We start from the raw sequence: 9,957 nt of genomic DNA on the forward strand, positions 1-9,957 counted from the left end.
GAACTAACCTACAGTGGTCATTTGGTTGACCGCCTACCTTATTTGTATAGATGAGTTTACGGCGTGCATGAGTAGTTTGCCTTGGTGAGTCGTTTGAGGATAGCTTAGATGCTACCTCGTTTACTGCTTTTGGTGTATTAGATTTCAGGGCTCTAATTTAGGGGTCGGCCTTTGATGTTATCTTTATTGTGTCTGTTGGATATTTTCAAGACTATGTATTAGTGATGATATGAGTTGTGTGATAACATGGCTACTTGGTGATTTATTTTATTATGGATGACTGCTGAGATAATTTATTTAAATGTCGATGTAATGATGTTTTATTCTGCTGCGATGTTTGAGAAAATTATTTGTGCTTGCTTGGTAAATTATTGAAGATGTAACAACTAGATCCTTATTTAATTGTATTATTTGTGTAAGTTATCACTTTAAGGATTTGCGGCGTTACACCTTCAAGGATGCTTTAATATCAAAAGGAAAAATAGTTCTCTGAGAACTATATCATAAATATCTTCATTGTTTGAGCAAGGACGCTTCAATGTTAAAAAAGAATAATAAAGAAACAAATGATAATTATACAAGTCAAAGAACTTTTGATGATTATACAAGTCAATGAACATTTTCAACAAAATTTATGTACAAAATAAAATCTAATTGATAAGAGAAAAAGAGAATATGAAGAACATGATGCATATCGAAATTTAATAGACATGAAAATAGAAAATACTTATATAACATTAAAGGCATATATATATATATATATATATATATATATATGTATATATGTATGTATATATATATATATATATATATGTATATATATATATATATATATATATGTATATATGTATATGTGTGTGTATATATATATATATATATATATATATATATATATATATATATATATATATCTTATTATCTCACATCTTAATAAGCTACACATGCATGGGTCTGATAACAAGTTATTATGATATATACATATACAAAATATAATATTTAGTATCATTTGTCATTTTTATTTAGGATGACATGTTTTTCCCAAACCACTTTCATACAAATCAAGAATTAAAACCGTAGGCATAGATAAAAAAAAATAGGTATAGGTTAGACTTAAACCATTAAATACAATCATTCTAAAATATATTTTAGCAAACCTGAGTATTGACAAAGATGTAAGAATTGGATTTGCTTGAAACTTGAAACAATTCTTCTTCCAAAAATATGTAAATATCTCACAAGTCCAAACTCCAATAAGTTCCAAACTTTCGAATTTGGTCAGAGCTTCGTGTTGATAGCGTGTTATGAAATAAACTAAAAGCACAAGATCAAAGAAGAAGAAGAAGAAGAAGAAGATAAAATCTTTTGTATTATTCTCTTCACAAGTGTGTCATTTACATGGAAATGTAGGTCTTATTTATAGGATATAATATGAGCATGTGAATGATCAAAATAATTAAGGACCGCTAAATGTCCATTCACTTATGGGAGTTATAGGAAAGTGGAATACTAACGATGGACATCCACTAAAGTTAATTATTCATAACAAATTTATTTTAACATTAATAAATATTTTTTACCATAACAATTAACTTTAAGCCACCATTCTCAATAAAAAGCTTTAAATCTCCATTCGATAAATTAGTTTTCATTTCTTTATAGTTTCCAATGCCAATGATAATTGACTTCAAACATTTACGATGAATTTTATGATTCTAGATATATAATTTAATTTTAAATAGGATTTTTATTTTACTTTAACAATTTGTCCAATTTTTTTATTTTTTTAATTTTTTATAATCTTATATTGCTTTATCTACTATAATATAAGAAAGTAGTGCACGCTCAACCACAGCTTGACCTCTGGCAGCGTGTGTGAGTGCCATTTGGCAGCGGCTTTGCTTGACAAGTGGACAGCTCTTCTGCTTGACATATGGCATCTGGTATTTTCAAATTTGCTTTATGAAGAGAAAGGTCATTTTGGGGGGCAAATTCTTACATTTGAATTTCAAATTTCAATACCCTTTTCTATAAAAGTTAATACTTCTACGGATCTCTTCTTTCATTAGATATCTTCTTTCATTTTTCTTCTCTCTCACTTTTTCTTATCTATGTTTAATGTTTAATAATCTATTTCTTATTTTGCAGGAAATGAAACGAAATGTAAGGTAACAACAACAACAACTCTTCTTTCTTCTTCTTCTTGATGTCCTTTTCTTTCCAAACTTTCTAATCTTTACCTTCTCTTCAATTGGATTTTGCAGGAAACTTGAAGTGTTGCAAAAAAAATATTATGAACAACTTTTCAGATCTACAAGTTCATTTGATGTTTAAAGTGTCTAAAATTTACTCTTTTCTCTTTTCTTTATCTAACATGTACCTTTTCAATATTTGTATTTACATTCAACTACAATTTTTTGATCTAGAAATGTTGCAGGAAAGTTGAATGGAGTTCATTTCTCTTTATCAAACTACAAACAAAGAAAAGAGAAAAAAGGGAAAAAAGAAAACAAAGATGGAGAACAACAAACTTAAATGTGTAAGTATGGATAGGAAAGGTGATTCAATGGATGTATCACCTAAAACGAATGTATCAATGATTCAATGGTGTTTGTTCAATCTTTTTCAAATACTTATAAACTTGCATAATCTTCCTTTAGTTTATTATTATTTTTGAAAGAAAAAAAATTGAGTAAAAATAAAGTTTATACTATTTTGTATCAATGGTGTTTGTTCAATCTTTTTCAAATACTTCTAAACTTACATAATCTTCCTTTAGTTTATTATTATTTTTGAAAGAAAAAAAATTGAGTAAAAATAAAGTTTATACTATTTTGTATAAGAAAAAAATAGCTTATAAATAAAAATGAAAAACAACCATGAAGGATTAAGAACAAGAAAAAGAAAATAAAGATGAGTACAAACATCAAAATAGACAACAATTTTGTCTGATGTAAATTGTGTCTACAATTTTCACTTCCATTAATTTGTTTTTACAACCTGTTGCTATTAAGCTATTAAAATACACAGATCTGTGATTTTTTATTATTCAACATGTGAGTTTTTTTTATTATTCAACTGTGAAAGAGAAAATTCTTTATATATTCTAAAAAGAACAGTCCTCATTTAGACTTAGAAAAAAAAAAACAGAGAGAAAGAAAGAGAATTCTTCTGTTTACATCATTCTGTAACAACGTCAAAAAAAACAAAATTTGCAGAAAAAATGGTTTTTCTATTGATATTATGGAAGAAAAAAAAAGTCTTCATTTTTGCTGGAAACGAAATTTGGGATTTTCAGAAAAAATATATTTTTTTTATCAAAATCCAGTAGAAGGATTGTCAAAAAACATCAATAGAAAAAGATTATTTGATCTACATAAGAAATTCTTACATCTTTTCAAAATACAAGAGAATCAGATCCAATTTCATCTTTTAACTGTTGTTGTTGTTGCATGTAATGGAAACATAAGATGTAAAGAACTTGACCTTGATGAAGACACCAACCCAGTTTCATACCATAACAGCGGCGGTTGCAATTTCAGGCGCGGAGGTCGCAATTTCTGGTGTGGAGGTCGACGGGGAAAGTGTTTCAAATTATGATCTTTTTTGTGGGTTTTGTAGAGGAGTTGGAGGAGAGTCTTTTTATGGTATTGATTTTTCAAAAGGTTGTCTATGTTGGCCGAGATCTAGCCAAGAAGGTGGTAGTTGAGAAGTTTACAAATCTATTTGATCTGAATGATAGATGATAAAGAATAGGGCAAGATTATGAGTGTGGTTCAGCCAAAGGCAGCCGGAAATTAATCATGGAGGTTGTGAACAGTAATCCGGCGGCTAGGGTTTGTTAGAAGAGGAGAGCTTCTCAAATTCCTTTGATGAAGAGAGAGAATAAAATTAACAAATGAGCATTTGTCTAAAAATAATAATAATAATAAAGGGTGGGAGAGATAAATTATAAAACTTAAAAGTTGGATTACCGAAAAGAAAAAAAAAATGAAAACTGGTAGCCTATGTTGTACAATACATTCAATTGTTGTACAATACATTCAATTGTTATTAAATTCTAAAATTAAATGGCTGATCTTTGAGAAAAAAATGTGAAAAAATTGATATGAGTATTTACAATTAGATGTAAGAGCATCCACATCCATGCCACCCAAATGAGTGGTATAAATGGGACCCACATAATATATTATATTACTTTACACTTTTCAATTATTTAAACCACTCAACTATATTTTCTAAATATCCATACCACTCCTCTAAAACTCTAAAATGGGTCCCACTTATCTTACACCTACAATATACTTTAAATTATATTTTACATTAAAATAAGTAATTAAAATAAAAAGAACTCAAAAGCAATACAAAAGTTCTGACAAATTCTGGAATGGAACGGTGGTAATGCATTGCCACCATGGTTGGTTTTACTACTTGCTTTTTTGCCAAATAACAGAGGTTTCCTGACACAATTTCATTTGTGGCAGTTATACCACGGTGCAAAAGCACCGATAATCATGCTCTAAGTTACTTAATTGGTTCTCTTAAAAAAATGTTTTAATTGGTTGTACGTGTAAAATTATTTTTCGACCGTCAACTCATTACCATTAAACTTTAAATATTATTGGTACTCTTAATCAATGGTTGTGATGTCTGTGTTTCCTCTTGATGCGTGTCCTCTCTACTTGCTTAGCCAAAAAAAAAAATCAATGGTTGTGATCACTTAGTCAAAATTAAAAAGGGAGATGTATTTCAAAAATTAATTGTATATTTTTAACCGATCCAACTCTAAAAAATGTGGATCCTTAATCAATTTATTAAAAAAATTATTTGCAATGGGTGTCATTATTTGAGATTTATACAATTAAACTATCATGAACTTGCATGTTTTCACTAATACAATTCGTCACTAATGAAATCAATTCTGATAAATGAGACAAGTTCTCATTGATAAAATAATTTTTATTGAGAGGCCATTGATAAAATAATATTTATCTTTGATATATTTCACTGATATGTATAAAAATATGATATCACTATAATGGTGTTCCTATTTTTATACCATAACTTTGATTACACAATGTCATTAAACCATCGTTAACTAAAATGTATGAAAGAAATTGACATTGATTAAAATTTAAAAAATAATTAAAAATGGATGGAAGAAGTTTACATTGATTAATTGAACTATTAAGCACGAAAGAAGTTGTCACTGATAAAAATTATAAAATCTTACTAGACAACGATATTAAACTCTTTAACTAAAATACATGAAAAAAGTGATATTAAACTCTTTAATTAGGAAATTCACTCTAATTCACGAGATAAGTTGTCATTGATAAAATAATATTTTTAGGAGAACATTGATAAAATAATATTTGTCACCGATATATTAAATTATATTTAAGCAGAGAATCTTTGTTTTTTTGTTTTTTTTAACAAGCAAAAATGGATTTTATGAAGTAGATGTAATCGTCACAAGAAAATTTATGTAACACAAGGCAGAATTTCATATAACTCTCCAATTATTGATTAATACATTAAAGGCAATTTATTAATGAATATCAAATTTATGTACGTTGGAAACTACTCATTTAAGTTGGAGAAATGCCAATAGAGCAACTCATGAGCAGAAGCGTGTGACCAACATAAAAACTAATAGACCAACTCACTACCCTTAAGAAACCATGGGCTGTTAACTAAGGAAATTAACTATGTCAACTGGGTTGTAACTATGTATTCAAACGCAAGTCAAAACATGTGTTAGACAAATCATGACATTGGACAATGTAAGAAACAGTACCTGTAACAATTATATTAATAAAAATAGCATTATCAATTGACCAACTTTGAATAGTTCTGTCTAATCAAAGTCTATCATATACTACCTAATCTAGAATAGTAATGAGTACCATTTTTTGGGAACCAATGAAAATTATTTGTCTCAACTAAATTTCGATTACAAACAAATGGTGTTAGAAACTCAAAACAACACACTGTTATAAACACACAAATTCTGCCATCAACCAATCTAATGGATCACCTTCAGCTTACTCAACAACATATTAAGATTAAGAGACAAAAGAAAACAAGTATTAGAAGAGAAAAAAATTGGTGGTACATCTAACATTAGTAGAGATACTTCAACTAAGAAATTTACTCCCAAATTTAGTAAACCTCTTATTTGAGGAGCAAATACGCTAGACAGGTTGTCACTTATAAAATTTTAAAAATCACTTAAATACTTGGGATAAGTCGTCACAAATGAAATTAACTCTGATAAAAGAGACAAACTGTCGTTGATAAAATAATTTTTGTTGAGTGATCAATAAAAAAATAAAGTTTTTAATCGATACATTATATAATATTCAACATAGAGTATCCTCTTTAACTGATATATATATATATATATATATATATATATATATATATATATATATATATATAAGATGATATCACTAACACGAAGTTCCTATTATTTACACAATAACTTTTATGGTACAACGATATTAAACTCTTTAACTAAAATACATGAAAAAAGTGATAAATTGTCACTAATAAAGTTAAATTTCATTCAGAAGACAAGTTTATTTTCAGAGCAAATACGCTAGATAAGTTGTTACTTATAAAATTCTAGAAATAACTAAAATGCATGGGATAAGTTGTCACAAATTAATTAACTCTAATAAAAGAGACAAGCTGTTATTGATTAAATTATTTTTGTTGAATGTTCATTGATAAAACAATATTTTTTTATCGATATATTAAAGGGTTAATTAAGTAAATGGTCCTTATAAATATTCAGAATTTTGTTTTTAGTCCCTACAAAATAAAATCACACTTTTTAGTCCCTATAAAATTTTCCATCAACATTTTTAGTCCCTATAAAATTTTCCATCCGCATGTTTAGTCCCTATAAAATTTTTCCATCAGCATTTTTAGTCCCTAAAATGCTTAAGAAAAAAGTCACAGGGACTAAAAAATGTGATTTTATTTTATAGGGACTAAAAACAAAACTGTGAATATTTATAGGGACTAAAAACTTAATTAACCCTATATTAAATAATATTTAATGTAACGTATCTTCTTTACTGATATATAAAAAAAACATGAAATCACTATAATGATGTTTCTATTATTTATACCATAAATTCTATTATACAACGATATTAAACTCTCTTTAACTAAAATACATGAAAAAAGTAATTAGTTATCAATAATAAAGTTAAATTTCATACATAAAACAAGTTTTTTTAAGGAGAAATACGCTAGACAAGTTGTCAGTTATAAAATCTTACTAATAACACAAATGCACGGGATAAGTTTTCACAAATAAAATTAACTGCGATAAAATAGACAAGTTGTCACTGATAAAATAATTTTTGTTGAGTGGTCATTGATAAAAATATTTTTCATCGATATATTATATAATATTCAATATAGAGTATCTTCTTTTATTGATATATAAAAAAGTGATACACTAAAACGAAGCTCCTATTATTTATACCATCACTTTTTTTATACAACGATATTAAACTCTCTTTATCATTTATTCATGAAAAAATGATAAGTTGTCACAAAAAAAGTTAAATTTCATACAAAAGACAAGTTTTTTCGAGGAGCAAATACCCTAAACAAATTGTCACTTATAAAATCTTAGAAATAACTCAAATGCATGGGATAAGTTGTCACAAATGAAAATAACTCTGACAAAAAAGACAAGTTGTCACTGATAAAATAATTTTTGTTGAGTGGTCATTGATAAAATAATATTCTTCATTGATACATTCAATAAGATTCAATGTAGAGTATCTTCTTTCGCTAATATATAAAAAACATGATATCGCTATAATGATGTTCCTATTATTTATACCATCACTTTTTTTGTACCACGATATTAAACTCTCTTTAACTAAAATGCATGAAAAAAGTGATAAGTTGTCAATAATAAAGTTAAATTGCATACATAAGACAAGTTTTTTTAAGGAGCAAATACGTTAGACAAGTTGTCATTAATAAAAATTTATAAATAACTCAAATGCACAGGATAAGTTGTCACAAATGAAATTAACTCCGATAAAATAGACAACTTTTCACGGATAAAATAATTTTTGTTGAGTGGTCATTGATAAAATCTTATTTTTCATAGATATATTACATAATATTCAATGTAGAGTATCTTCTTTCACTGATATATAAAAAAAATTATATCACTATAACAATGTTCCTACTATTTAGACCATAACTTTTTTTATACAACGATATTGAACTCTCTTTGTAATTTATGCATGAAAAAAATGATAAGTTGTCACTAATAAAGTTAAATTTCATAAAGAAGATAAGTCTTTTTAAGGAGCAAATACGCTAAACAAATTGTCACTTATAAAATAAATAAATCAAATGAAAGGGATAAGTTGTCACAAATGAAATTAACTATGTTAAAAAGACAAGTTGTCACTGATAAAATAATCTATGTTGAGTGGTCATTGATTAAATAATCTTTTTTATCGATATATAATAAAATATTCAATGTACTTTTATTGATATATAAAAAAATGTGATATCACTATAACGAAGTTCCTGTTATTTATACCATAATTTTATTATACACCGATATTAAGCTCTCTTTAACTAAAATGCATTAAAAAAAGTGATAAGTTGTTGGTTGTCACTAATAAATATAAATTTCATACATAAGACAAGTTACTTTTAGGAGCAAATACGCTAGACAAGAGGTCACTTATAAAATCTTAGAAATAAATCAAATGCCCGGGATAAGTTTTCACAAATAAATTTAACTCTGACAAAAGAGACAAGTGGTCGCACATATGTTTATATAAAAAAAATTATATCAGTACAACAATGTTCCTAATATTTAGACAATAACTTTTATTATACAATGATATTAAACTCTCTTTATAATTTGTGCATGAAAAAAGTGATAAGTTGTCACTAATAAAGTTAAATTTCATACATAAGACAAGTTTTTTTTCTGAGCAAATACGCTAGACAAGTTGTCATTAATAAAAATTTATAAATAACTCAAATGCACGGGATAAGTCGGCATAAATTAAATTAAATCCGATAAAATAGACAAGTTTTCACGGATAAAATAATTTTTGTTGAGTGGTCATTGATAAAATCTTATTTTTCATAGATATATTATATAATATTCAATGTAGAGTATCTTCTTTCACTGATATATAATAAAAAAATTATATCACTATAACAATGTTTGTATTATTTAGACCATAAATTTTTTTATACAACGATATTAAACTCTCTTTGTAATTTATGCATGACAAAACTGATAAATTGTCACTAATAAAGTTAAATTTCATAAAGAAGTTAAGTTTTTTTTAGGAGCAAATACGGTAAACAAATTGTCACTTATAAAATAAATAACTCAAATGAACGGGATAAGTTGTCACAAATGAAATTAACTCTGTTAAAAAGACAAGTTGTCACTGATAAAATAATTTATGTTGAGTGGTCATTGATTAAATAATATTTTTTATCGATATATTATATAATATTCAATGTAGAGTATCTTCTTTTATTGATATATAAAAAAATGTGATATCACTATAACAAAGTTCCTATTATTTATACCATAATTTTATTATACAACGATATTAAGCTCTGTTTAACTAAAATGCATTAAAAAGGTGATAAGTTGTCAGTTGTCACTAATAAATATAAATTTCATACATAATACAAGTTATTTTTAGGAGCAAATACGATACACAAGTCGTCACTTATAAAATCTTAGAAATAAATCAAATGCTCGGGATAATTTTTCACAAATAAATTTAACTCTGATAAAAAAGACAATTTGGATCTTATAAAATCTTAGAAATAACTCAAATGTACGGGATAAGTTTTCACAAATGAAATTATCTCTGATAAACTTTTATTATACAACGATGTTAAATTCTCTTTAACTAACATGCATGAAAAATT

At 26.4% G+C, this 9,957-nt stretch overlaps 1 long non-coding RNA gene across 1 annotated transcript; it reads left to right on the forward strand.

Moving 5' to 3' along the window:
- The first annotated feature begins 1,816 nt into the window (after positions 1-1,816).
- Positions 1,817-3,733, forward strand: LOC146956206 (uncharacterized). Its single transcript, XR_015019614.1, has 2 exons — positions 1,817-2,165; positions 2,262-3,733. It is a non-coding gene; the product is annotated as an uncharacterized LOC146956206 (long non-coding RNA).
- Positions 3,734-9,957: the final 6,224 nt, after the last annotated feature.

The sequence above is a fragment of the Medicago sativa genome, chromosome 1 (assembly GCF_051527215.1).
Source record: "Medicago sativa cultivar Bolivia chromosome 1, Bolivia_mono, whole genome shotgun sequence".
NCBI lineage: Eukaryota > Viridiplantae > Streptophyta > Magnoliopsida > Fabales > Fabaceae > Medicago > Medicago sativa.